Source organism: Lepisma saccharinum, chromosome 10 (assembly GCF_977018435.1).
Source record: "Lepisma saccharinum chromosome 10, izLepSacc3.1, whole genome shotgun sequence".
In the NCBI taxonomy this organism is placed as follows: Eukaryota; Metazoa; Arthropoda; class Insecta; order Zygentoma; family Lepismatidae; genus Lepisma; species Lepisma saccharinum.
The window spans coordinates 55,392,578-55,405,863 of record NC_139238.1 but is presented as its reverse complement, the minus strand read 5'-3'; the positions used below and the strand labels follow the sequence as shown (position 1 = coordinate 55,405,863).

General features: G+C 36.9%; 1 protein-coding gene across 1 annotated transcript in view; it reads right to left on the bottom strand.

The window, feature by feature from the left end:
• The window catches only part of LOC145993915 (uncharacterized), a 132,954-nt gene extending 122,104 nt beyond the window's left edge, over positions 1 to 10,850 (bottom strand). The window contains exon 1 of the mRNA XM_083129832.1: positions 10,829 to 10,850. The gene's annotated coding sequence lies outside the window, so the exon portion shown is untranslated. The remainder of the gene's footprint in view (positions 1 to 10,828) is intronic.
• Positions 10,851 to 13,286: the final 2,436 nt, after the last annotated feature.

Below are 13,286 nucleotides of genomic sequence, written 5' to 3'. Positions count from 1 at the left end.
CGCCCTGAAGTTTCCAAGAAAGTTTGTATTGACATCAGAAAATGCACAGCATACATCTTATTTTGTGTGGTTAATTGTTTGTAAGAATTCTTCATCTTCCATTAGCATCCTTATCTGAGGACCATCAAAATACCTGCTTTTACTTTCTCATGCGTCAATGCAGGACATTTTGAGCAAATGTATTTAAAGCAAGCCCCATTCTTATCCAGAGCTTTTACATACTGCTTCATTAATTCCAACTTAATGTGCAGTGGAGCAAGTAACACTTCCTTAGGATCAACAAGCGGCTTGTTCTGGATGTTTTTCGCCCCGACTTCAAAGCTTTTCCTGGCAGGCCACAGTCTTCGTACCCGATGTTCGTTCCTTGCTCGACTGTCCCATAAATACAAAAAGCATGGATATTTCGTGAAACCTGCTTGTTGACCAAGTAACATTGAAATGACCTTGAGATCTTCACACACAAGCCAACTGTCATTTGCATACTTTTTTTCTTTCGAAGCAGTTCTTTCATTGTTTCGTAGCTTTCCTTCAAATGTACGGAGTGGCCAACAGGAATGGATGCTAACTTATTGCCATTATGTATCAACACACACTTCAAACTCCTCTTGCTATCAATAAAAAGCCTCCATTCTTCTGCATTATACGTACATCCCATAGCTTCAATTAGTCCCTTCACATCTGTACAATACACATATTCTTCGTCCCTTTGAAAATATCTTAATACATGCCTATCTCTGTCCAGATACATGAAGGTTGTTCCAGACGCTAACATATTTCTTTCCTTCTTTTCTACACAGGTCCTGCATACTTTATGAGGTGCCCAGGATTTATCTTGGTCACCCAATTTAATCCCGAAATATGCACTATACGCTTTCCTTACTAAGTTAGTAATATTTGTCCTTTGTTTTGAGGTTAACAATGTTCGAATAACTGATTTAAATAATAATCACTATAATGTTCCATGTGCTGCCATCTTGTGACCTCTTTACGGACTACGTTGTTTCATTGCTCTAAATATACATCCCTAATATTAGATAATTTTCTATTTTCCTCCGAAACCTGACGTGATAGAAAAAAACGGATTTCGGTTTTGGATTTACCACCCTCGAATTACTAAAGAACAACCATCAGACTCCAGTCAGCAAAATGGACGTAGACCAGTGTAATAGGACCGAAATATCTTACCCTTGCACTAAAATAACAAACTACCCGTAGGTAGCGCTGTACATTTATCACAGAAGAAATATTGTACTATGGAGTTACAATGAAAATTCATCGTATGCAAATACAGAGGAAGAACATACCCATATAAATTTAACTATGAATTTTTAACGTTGACCATACACGTGTTTTTTTTATTATTATTTGATTCGTCATAAGTTAACCTTGCATATTGTCTTCTGTCTATCTGACATTAAAAATCATTTACTGTTCCAAAATGTTGTAAATATATGTTTAGGTTTTCCTTTAAAATAATAACTATTCACGTATGTAGCCAAAACTAATTTGTAGGATACAAGAAAGATTTATATCCCAACAACTTATATTTCATTCTACACGAATTTAAATTACACACACACATAAAAATGTAGAGTTTCTACTTTTGCTTAGAGCGATCAAACTCAACCTGTGTGCTTTGACACTTCTTAGAGGATGGTATTTAATCAATGTAGAAGGTAAAAGAATATCTTACACGATGCTCAGTCAACGACGCGTGTAAAAGTTTTGTAAAGAGATGTCCACGTTAAACACGAATACCCAATTCATAGCCTATTCTATACTATGCTTCACATAAGACATAAAACACATCTTTCACAACACAAGGCTTAATCACAAAACCAATCACCACTGAATTCCTAAACATTCCAGGAATAGCAGAAGGGAAATCACATAAGCTTTAAAATTCTCCACAATGAACATAAATTTTGGTTCAGCTAAAATATAGCCAAACTCGTAGATCGAAATGTACTTATAACAACTCAACTCAACAAAGATTTATTGGACTTACAGCTTTACAGGTGGTTGTTTATGCCCAGCATACATTATAAGTACATAAGATACATTTTTAATATAAATTTTACACGCCAAGTTCATAAACGCTCTTAAATACAATTTTATATATCTACATTAATTCATTCAGTAACAGAAATATATTATAATTTTATATCAGCTTTTCTCAAAAAAGCAAGTATAACATATCCAATTCTAACATGTGGAGCATACAACATTGAAGTTATATTAATGGGAAAAGGAACATTAATTTTTGACAAAGTTTTGTAATAAAAACTCAGTTCTTGATCCACGGTGTATAGTAACCCCAGGTTAGTCAATAACCAATGTTGAAAATAGTGAAATGCATCACAATCTTCCATGAAAATCTAAAATCTTTACAACAGCTTTATTACAAGGTTCAAGTGCTTGAATATACACGACATAACGCGGTACTACAAAAATGTAATAAAAATATACTTTATAGTGTAAATCTCTTGAATTTATACGATTATTTTATGAGAAACTTTGGTCATGGACATATTACTAACCTTGTCAGGGAAGATCCTATTAATTGTCCATCCTTTTGGGGCTGTTAGTTTTCGTCCAAGCTGTTTGATGGCGCTAGCCACTTCCGTCTCCATTGGAAATGTCGTTTAACAACTTCCAACTTCCATGCCTATCCTCTTAGCGAGTTTCGCGTTCGCCATGGTTTATGGGAGTTCCTTATCCTCTTATATATTATCCTTGTTATTACCGTAGGAGAAATGAAATAACATGAAATAAAGAATGCCTTATGTGGGGAAGACGTATAATAATTCCAAAAGATTACATAGAAACAGTATTGAAGTTGTTACGTGCAGAACATGAAGATACTTAAAAAATGAAAGTAATAGCAAGAGAATTCTATTGGTGGCCTTTAATTGACGAGGATATCGACAGATTGGGAAACAATTGTCTAGAATACAACAGTTTTTAAAGAAGTGAGGCCAAAAACAAATATGTAGACTGGAGACAAACAGAGGTTCCATTTGAGCGAGTGCATTTTGATTTTTTGGAATACGGAGGAAGAACATTTTTACTATTCATCGACAGTTGTTCCAGGTGGAAGGAAATGTGGCAGGTGCGTTCGACAACAGGAGAAGAAAATATAAAATGTTTGAACAAAAATTGCCAGATCTGTGGTTACCCTTCTGTTATTGTGTCAGATAATGGACCACCTTTCAGAAGTAGTCAGTTCGACAAATTTTGCGAAAGACATGGAATACATTGATGCAGTCATCACCTTGGAATCCGGAAAGCAACGCATTAGCGAGGAGATGTATTCAAACTGTTAAGAGTTTAATAAGAAAGAAATATTTTCAAAAATAAAAGTTTTGGACGGAGTATCGACTGGAAGCAGATGAGATGATAGATAGTATCTTATACCATATAAGATTTTCCAAGTGGCAAGAGTTAGGGATGTCTCCAACTATGAGAGTTTTGAGTTACCAGCCTAGAAGTATATTTAACTTATCGAATTGTCAAATGAAAGAAAAGACAGATAATTGTAAATGGGAGGAAGATACTTGGATGCCGAAAGCTGGTGAAATAGTGTGGGCAAAGAATTTTCTATCACTATCGCCTACATTTATAACAGCTCAAGTGATCAAGAGGGTAGGATCAAGTCATTTGGAGGTTAAGCTCAAAAGTGAAGTTATAAAAAGGGTACACAGGCATCAAGTTGGCAGAATAAAGAGAAACTGGAAAGATCGGAGAAAGGAGGTAAAGAAGAAAGAAGAGGAGTTGGATGATTTTTGGACGTTTGGAAGTTCTCCAGCAGACACAACAACACCAGAATCTAAGGAACCAGAGGCAGCTGGAACTTCACAAGCAAGGACCACAGAAAACAGAGAGTTTCGAAGATCTTCTAGATGCAGAAAAGAACCTGATAGACTGAAAGTGACTTTTGGTAAGAAGTACCTATCAATGATTTTTTTTTTGTTAGAGGGGGGAGAGTTGACAGAGGTTGAGAAGAAGGTTGAGAAGACGATAAAGAATATGTAAAGTTAAACGGTGGATATTGCTACGTGGAGATAGATTATGTTTTGTCTTTGTTGAATGTATTTAATGGAGTTTTTATAACATGAAGTTATAAATTATAATGAGTTATGTTTTAGATACCGTTCATTACAACAAGCAGACATTACAACATCTCCATATCTTCCACACTACAGGTTACCACAAAGTTGTGTGACATATTACCAGGCCCGTAGCTAGAGGGGGGCAGGGGGGGCAACTGCCCCCCCTGAGAGCCTGCCTTGCCCCCCCCTATGAAAAATACAGAACATATTCCTACTTGGGATTCTCACTAATCTTTACAATTATATTCTGTATTACTCTAGCATCATAACAAAGACATTTGTTGATTTTGTGATTTATGAAGGTGGATTCCGTATAATGTCGTATCAGGATTGGGGGGAAAGAATTCCCTTCCAGCTTCAGACTTCGGGAAATGATTTCGCAATTTTCAGTATATAGTAGAACAGTTGTGACATTTTGAATAGTCTTGTATTAAAGGTGCCTAATGTGTTTAGATGTTTTTCTTGGATGTGTTGCTATGAGGTTTGAACTGCATAATTTTTTGTTTCGCAAGTCTACCTTTTGGTAATAGCGATTCATTTGATAAAGACAGGGAGTGTTTTTGTTACTTAGCGTTGCTTTTCTGCCACATCTAGCTAATCGTGACAATGAGTGATGACGTGAAATTGATGAAGAGACACTCACAAACAGTGTTGCAACCACAGGGGGCAGGGACATTGTCCCCCCAATCTTGGACGGAAGTCCAATCTAGGGGGGGCAAACATTGAAGTAAAGAAACATGAGTAGCAGAATCTAAGAATAGCAGGACAAATGGATACTCAAGATGGAATTAGTTTTCAAGTGTTTCTTGCACTTTTCTTCCAGACGGCTAAGGGCACTTGCAGGGGGCACAGAGGGGCAATTGCACTTTCGATTTCAAATTTTATACAAATTGAAGTACATTTTGTAAAAATTTCTTGCTCGCTTCGTTCGCAATCAAATATCTGCTATTCTTATAGTCCAAGTTCAGAGCTATAGCTAGGGGGCGGCGCAAGTCAGCCTTTGGAGCCAAAACGATCTAAATGGGGGGGAAAATGTTAAAGAGAATGCCATGGCGTCCGTTATATTAAGCCTGAATCACACAGAACTGGATATCCAGTAGGAATGCTCTAGTTGACGCTGGACTGGCTACCCATTTGCTAGTTTTCGCCTCACACGGTACTTGTTACACCGTACTTGTCGATAGTCTTTCGTTCCCATAATGGCGGCCGCGCGAGATGTAAACAACGTATCACTTCACACTTTTAAAATACGATAACTATTCAACCGAGAGGAATATCGCGTCGTATTAAATGGTTTTAGGTAGAGAAGAACGGTGCTGATAAAATACATACTTTACAACGTTTACTATACACGTATGGAAGAATATTTTAGCTTTTTCAATTCTAAACATGCCTTTCGTGCTGTATGCACTCGGAAACCACAGACAAAAAATGCTACTTTGCGAACTCACAGATTATCTTCACATGGGCAAACTTTGCTCTGATTGGCTGTTCCACAGAATCTAGTCGAAGAAAGTTAGTAGCAATTAGAACATGTCCTATTCCTCAAAACCAGTCAAGCAGTCAGCCAGGCGACCATGATTTCTACCTAGAAAGTCAGTTCATCGCCAACTAGGGCATTCCAACTAGATATCCAGTTCCGTGTGATAGGGGCTTTATTTGCGCCCTATTAAATAAATATTGTTTTCAGTTTGCAAATATTTGGATTAACGATTTTCCTGCTCGCTTCGATCCCAATATGATTATTTTCTGTAATGCATTCTAAATTACCCGAGAGAGAAGGAAGGCCAGATATACTGTATACTTCAGATTGTTGCTGCTTAAATGCATGAACAATTGTTTTGAGAAAAAGGAGCGCCCACATTTGATAGACATTTTGGCGGAGGAATTGATCATGTACACAATTTAGCATTAACATGTTGCATACGTATTTTCTTATTTTACGTTGCTCCATGTTCCATATGTGTAAAATATATGTTGTACATGGAAGTTATACGTGTCATATGTACAAAAAGAATAATGTTCGTCATGCATATTCTGTCTTTAAAAAATACAGTTTGTATGCTTGTTTTCCATTATTAGCTAATATGAAATTGAACTTGTTGGAAAAATATTTCAAATCATTTGTTGAAAAACAAATGCTTTAGCACCGACTTCTACCCCCTTCTTCATGATTTACGACAATAATAACATTTTTTAATGCTACTATTATTACTACCACTACCACCTCTATAGTACTGTAATTATTATTTGCACGTTTGTCCTGGTACTTGACTCCAGATAAAAATTTGTGGTTTCGCCTCTGCCCACAAAGAACACTCATGCCCAGGCTTGAACCTGAAACCCCTGGCTTCGTAGTGTGTTATGTAACCATCCCAATATGCAGTTCGACTAGTGAAAGATGTAGGACGCAGCTTACTGTCTCAAATTATTATCAGACACGATGAAAATGTGATAGTGTTTCACATTTATTATTTCGGTTAGAAAGAGATAAAATTTGTAGTTTGATACAGGTTACACTAAGCATCTTATGGAGTGTAAATATCAATTTCAAATCTTATGAATCATTTCTCTTTGCAAATGCATCAAATATGATAAGCAACATAGGTATGTGTTATGATATCCATTTTATAAAGGAAAAGTTAAGTTTTAACCCTTACTGTTTGCATGATATCGTTTCTACAGCATGTTATATATTGCTCTCAGAATTTTAAAGGGCAGTAAAAATTAATGGCATTTGCAACTGTGAAGCTATCAACGGTATTGCATACATTAAGGACAGAAAATGCCATATTTCGATTGCTTGTAACATTGAAAGAAGAATTAGACAAGCAAATAGTGACTGAGAAGAGTTGCTTGCCTTGATGTCCTGTACACACTGTGAAAGTTGTCTGTGTTATTAGGCGGCACCCTATGAATATAGGTTCAAGAAAATGACAAGTAGAAAAATGCTGCAGTGAAATAAATACAATTGATTGATTGAATTGGTATTTTAAGTCCACTTATGCACAGTAAGACTAATCGGGACTGGACCTACAGATTTAAAGTGAGATCCGAACCACTATGTACCTCCACCGGGTATCGAACCCAGAACCCCTTGATTACAAGGCAACGACGCTACCACTGCGCCATCGGGGAGGCCCTAAATACGATTGAAAATCTCTCAAATTATAATCTATTTACATTGTGTGTGTTGTAGACGTTGTCTGTTAAAGTACCTCAGGCACAACCTAATTTTTTGACAAATTATTATGTCAACTCTTCTTGTAAGGAGTGGATTCTCCTAATTTTATTCATTCTATCTTAAGCCATTCTGTGACTGGCAGAAATCAGTATCAGCATTAAAAAAAACCTGATATTTGGGGTTTGTACGCTTCTGCTCAAAAAGTGGTGACGATAAGCGGCCCAGAGACCTCGTGCCGCGGAAATGGGGTAAGCGAAGGAGGTCTCTTGTATCGTTCGGTTTCGTACCATAGTCATTAAGGAAGGTATTTTTCATAATGTAAAGAGGATACAACATTTCCCTCTATAAAACTTGATATGAAATATTAATGATGACACTGTAATCCAAGAAGCCATTGATCAATCAAGGGATTCCTATTTGATTGTCGGGTGTCAAACACATGTATTTCAACAACACAATATTTTGCAAAATGGTTAACGTAACCAGTAGGCAAACATTGTCTGTAGTGATGCAAGAGTATTTAATTTGAAGCAAATAGAATCCGTGGTGGAGTAAGAGACCCATGCTTCAATGTTTTAGCAAGTAGGCCTACAACAAATGTATTACACATTTTTACACAATTCATCAAAGTCTAGATAATATGTAACCATTATTATTTAATTAATTCGATTTTTCTTGCATAACACAACACAATGGTGTTGTTGGATTCTCGTTAGATTCCTTTTTGCATAAAAATCTTGCATACTGGAAACTAGATGGGAAACATTATGGAGCACGATTTATAAATTACTTCCTTAATCAGTTCTGCGGAGAAGCCCGAAGCTGTTGGTACACATTAATCATCTATTAACATTATTGACCTGTAAATATAAAGTAGATACAGTCCCGATTAGCCTATTTATGTTACACTTTATCTTTGTATTCTTTGGTAGTCCAAAAGGTTATTTTCGAAATATTGTTATTTGATGTTGCTCGAACTTTTTTTGTTTGTTGGAGTTTCAAGATAACATCCCTTTCCTGTTACTTATTACTTTTGGAGGAGGTGGGGGGCAAGTGTCTCTCTGTACCTTGCTATAACTGTCAATACAACACAAAATATATTAAAAATTTGCCCCCTCTAGGATTGACTTCGCCCCCCCCCCTACTAAGAATTCCTGGCTACGGGCCTGCATATTACACCTCAGTTTACATTTGAAGGTGTCCTCCAAATTAGGTCTATTTATAAATAGCATCCCATTTTAAGTAATTCTACTGTATACAAAATTCCGTAGAAAAGGCGAAGGGAGAGGGAGATCTCATCGTTTAGAATATAATTTGTTTACATGGATATTTCAAAGAGTCAATATTTCTCATCCTGGATAAATGAATGAAACATTGTGTGTCTTAGGTTTTTATCATTTCAAATATATCAACAGTAATGTATATGTTATGCGATGTGTCCCAGTGGCTGTTTGTATTTTCGGTTGCAGCATTCTGAATTAAATTTGTTAAAATCTAAGGATTCAGTGAATGAAGGGACGTGAAAAAAGTATCTCCGCTTAAAATACAAAGTTCAGCAGATGTAAAAGATAAAATTAAATATTTTAAGATGGGAAGTTCCACCCTAAGTAACGTATGTCAAGAGCATGTAGGACTCTCCCATGGCGTAGTGGTAACGTCGTCGCCTAGTAATCAAGGGGTCTAGTGTTCAATACCAGGTGGAGGTACATAGAGGTTCGGATATCACTTTAAACTTTAGGTCCAACCCCGATTAGTCTATCTGAGCATAAAGTAGACTTGAAACAAAGTTGGACGAAGTCTTTCCTATGTCATCAACATGTCGCGTGATCAACTTCATCTGGTTGAGTCTGGCAATTGGGTGATAGTTGTGCAATATTTTTCAGAAGCACCAGGGACAGGATTTTGATTCCACTATGTTGCTCCTTTGTCAATATAATGAATATAATTTTCTGATCGTCTCGGGACAATGGCTTTGGGAGCGCGCAAATTTGTTGATTTTTATTTACAGATTACATACGTTTAAGTCAAACGAGAGGGAAAAAGGAAGTTGAAAATAGACATCCAGTGGAGGTTTACTTTTACGTCTGGACACCCCAACCTCCATTAATTACTGCTATGGTATGCTCTTTGTCTTTTCAGTTCTTGTTTCGGTTATTCAGGCCAATAGCCTTGCTTGAGCATCTTATAGAGGTTCTCGGAAAGAATCCGAAATGTTGTGTGGGAGACCAATCTCGCATATTCTGATTTTTATCACTTTTTATCACCTCGCATGCCAAAGAAGCAAGAGGGGTTGTAGTAAATGTTCGTAAATGGGTGGTGTAAGTGTAAATAAGTTCAATATCACTGAATTCCTGTTTTTCGTATCGAGGGGCAGCGCCATGGGGGTGCGAAGGGCTGCTTGCCCACCACTTACTTTTCTTCCGCAGCCACTTCAGCACCCATTTTTCAAAATCAAATTTCAACCCAAAATACTGTTAACTTTTCACAGAGGAAAAAGTTTGGAATAACCAAAAATAATTTCTGGCAACCAAACATTTGTTTCAACAGGAGACAAACAAATTATTATTCAACAGTACTAAATGCTCTTTAGCAATCGAACACATGTGCTTGTACTTACCAATGAATTTGTTCAAAATTACGTACTTCAGTAAATGGTACTATATTTTTGTTTTGTGTGTTTACAGTTAACAGATAACTTAACCAAATGTGTTTTCTCAATTCAACCAAATCAGTTTTTTCTGTGTTGCAGTGTCATTTACGTTATGACTTACAGAAAACCATATAGTCATGAGCGTATAATATTAAGTATTGAAGAGAGATCATTACTAGTGTACAGATATACTACAGGCTAGATATTGATACTAATCTGAAGCCACGCTTACTTCTTTGTACATTGTGTGGTCAAAGCAAGCAAGCAAAAATGAATCAAGTCGTTGACATATTTTCAAGGAAGCGCAAAAAAAATCATTGGTATTTGATGTAGTGGCTAAGCAGTGGTTCTCAAAGTGTGCGCCGCGGCGACCTAAGGCTTACAGGGCGTCGCAAAATGTTCCAATATTTTCACTGAAATGATATGATTCTTCCCAATATGTGCTTATTTAGTACCTTTTACGCATAAAATGTTTCTGAATTAGAAATATGTGTTTATTTTCTACTTAAGGCAAGCAACATAAGCATACTAACTGAGCGTTCCAAGTGTTCGATAGGACTAAATTCTGACTTGGGCGCCGTGGAACGAAATAGTTTGGGAACCCCTGGGCTAAAACATACATTAATGTTTCTTTTTTCCAATATTTTCAACATCGCACCCTCTAAATTTCATTCAGCACCCCTAGATGGTTAATCCTGTTCGTATCGACTTAAGTTAATTAGTAAGCATAGTAAATAAGATAATAGGCAAACAGCAATAAATAATTTTATACTTGATGAACGTAATCCGATGAGACTGTTTCTTACAGTACACGATTTAAGAAGCCAGACACATAGAAAAAGTTATCACATTAGCAAGTGGGCACACACGTTAGATACTTACTCCGCTGTGCTGTTCTTCCCAGTCGGTCCTCAGTGAGGCACTCCGGACGAAACTGACATCGAGAACAAAGCAGCAGCTTCCAGTTAAGTCACGTGACACAAGACCTTGTACAGTTGCACGTGTCGACTCGTTGAATACAACGAGTAGAGGATCCATAAGTATAAAAGTATATATGACCCAATTGCTTCTAAACGGAGCTATTAAACTCGTTTGTAAAAGGGCACGCGAACAGCAAGGTCAAAGAAGAACTAGAGGAATTCCTCGCATCTCCATAACTAGTAGCGTAGCAAGGGGTGGGCGAAGTGGGCAAAGTGGGCAATCGCCTGGAGGCTCGCGTCCCATGGAGTTGACACGAAAAATATAATAAATATATGGAAAAGGCTAACTTTGTGTGCAATAAAAATAAAATATTATGCACTTAATCTGACTTTAAATTCTAGTTTAATGTTATATGAATGAATACGTCAAATTAGAGGCCCTAAGCCTAAGGGGCCGGAAAAAAAAGTAAAAAATATTGTACTATTTCTCATGTGAAACCTTTACGCAAAAATTAATGATAACTTGCTTGGACATTTTTATCCATTTACTATCTCGCTTGTCCTTCCACTCCCTCATTTAATATGTTAACAATAAAGCACCTACAACTCCCACGGAGCAAGGTGGAGTCATTTAAATGCTTGCGTTCTTTTTTCTACTTAGGAAGGACATGGATAACAACTTCAGATGCAGAGATTGTCCTCTGTAACGAATACAAAGAAATAGATTCTCTTGGGCTATCGACCAAGTGAGTTGTGGAAAATATTCCAAGCTTTCGAGAGCTGTCACTCTCATTTTCAGGGTAGAAGATAGTGACGTTAGATCTCGAAAGCTTGGAATATTTTCCACAACTCACCTGGTCGATAGCCCGAGAGAATCTATTCATCATTCGTCGCCAGGAAAGCTTCAAGTCTTACCGAATTTCCTGATCAAGAATTTTCAGGAATGTGCTTCAATTTAAAATCACCTCAAAAACATCCATAATGGAGAATTCACACCGAAGGGACACGCGACATGAGACACTTGTCGCTTGGAAGTCAACAATCAGTAATCCATGCAATCTTTCGAACCGAAGAAACACGGCAAGATGCACGTGTCGCGTGTCGCTTACGTGTCTCTCAGACTGTGTCGTTTTCTCAATACCATGCAGCGCGTCGCTTCAGTTTGTTGTTCGCGTATGCGAAATGAATGCTCATTACAACAAGCTATATTTAGACTATGGAAGATAGCCCAGCCGGAACCATATTTGAACCTCTAATTTGCTGATATAATAAAGTATCGATATGCACAATGTTTTAACAATGTTTTAAGATTTAAACACAACGTTCTTTTCGCTTTATCAAGTTTTTTGATGCAGTTATCGGCTGTAAATTGCCTTGAACATTGTGTAAAGAGGCCATGCTTTCGCCATTTACCTAACAAACTAAACTAACTCTCTAGACGTCTTAAACCCAAAGGTTCATGGCCTGCAGCAACACAGGCCTTCCATCTGTCCCTATCTTGAGCAAGATCTATATACTCTTTTCCATCCCTACCGATTTCCTTTCGGTCCATCTCAACGTTATCCCTCCATCTTCGTCTTGGCCTTCCTACAGGTCTCTTACCATCAGGTTTCCCAACAAAAATCCTGTAAACTCCTCTTTCCTCTCCCATTCGTGTCACATGACATGCCCACCTAAGTCTTCTTGATTTAATCATTCTAATAATATCTGGAGATGAATACAAAGTATGTAGTTCTAAATTATGTAACCTTCTCCACTCACCTGTCTCCTCATCCCTTTTAGGTCCAAAGATTTTCCTAAGGATCTTATTTTCAAATTCTCTCAATTTATGTTCATCTTTCAATGTAAGGGACCAAGTTCCGCATCCTTATAAAAATACAGGCAAAATTACAGTCTTCTATATTTTAACTTTTAGTTTCTTAGATATTAAACGAGAAGACAAGAGCTTATGAAGAGAAAAGTAACATGCATTTCCTGAATTAAGCCTGCTTTTTGTTTCCTCTTTAATATCATTTTCATGTGTTAGTATTATTCCTAAGTACTTGAATCTGGAAACTGGTTCAAACGAGTTGTTATCAATAATTAGATTTTGATTATCACTTAACACTTGGTATCGGCCTGTAAGCATATATTTAGTTTTCTCTTTGTTAACTTCCAAACCTACATCACTAGCTGTTTTGAAAAATATTTTAGCATTATTCTTAATTGTATTTATATCATCCCTTAATAAGTCTACATCATCTGCATATGCTAACAACTGAGTCACACCATTTCATTTTAGTCCTCCGTTAGTTTCTTTTCTTTTATTTCCTAACAGCATATTCTAAGGAAAAATTAAAAAGCAATGGAAATAATGCATCACCTTGTTTTAACACATCATGAATTGTAAATTTGTCAGACACATTAATACCCACACGAAT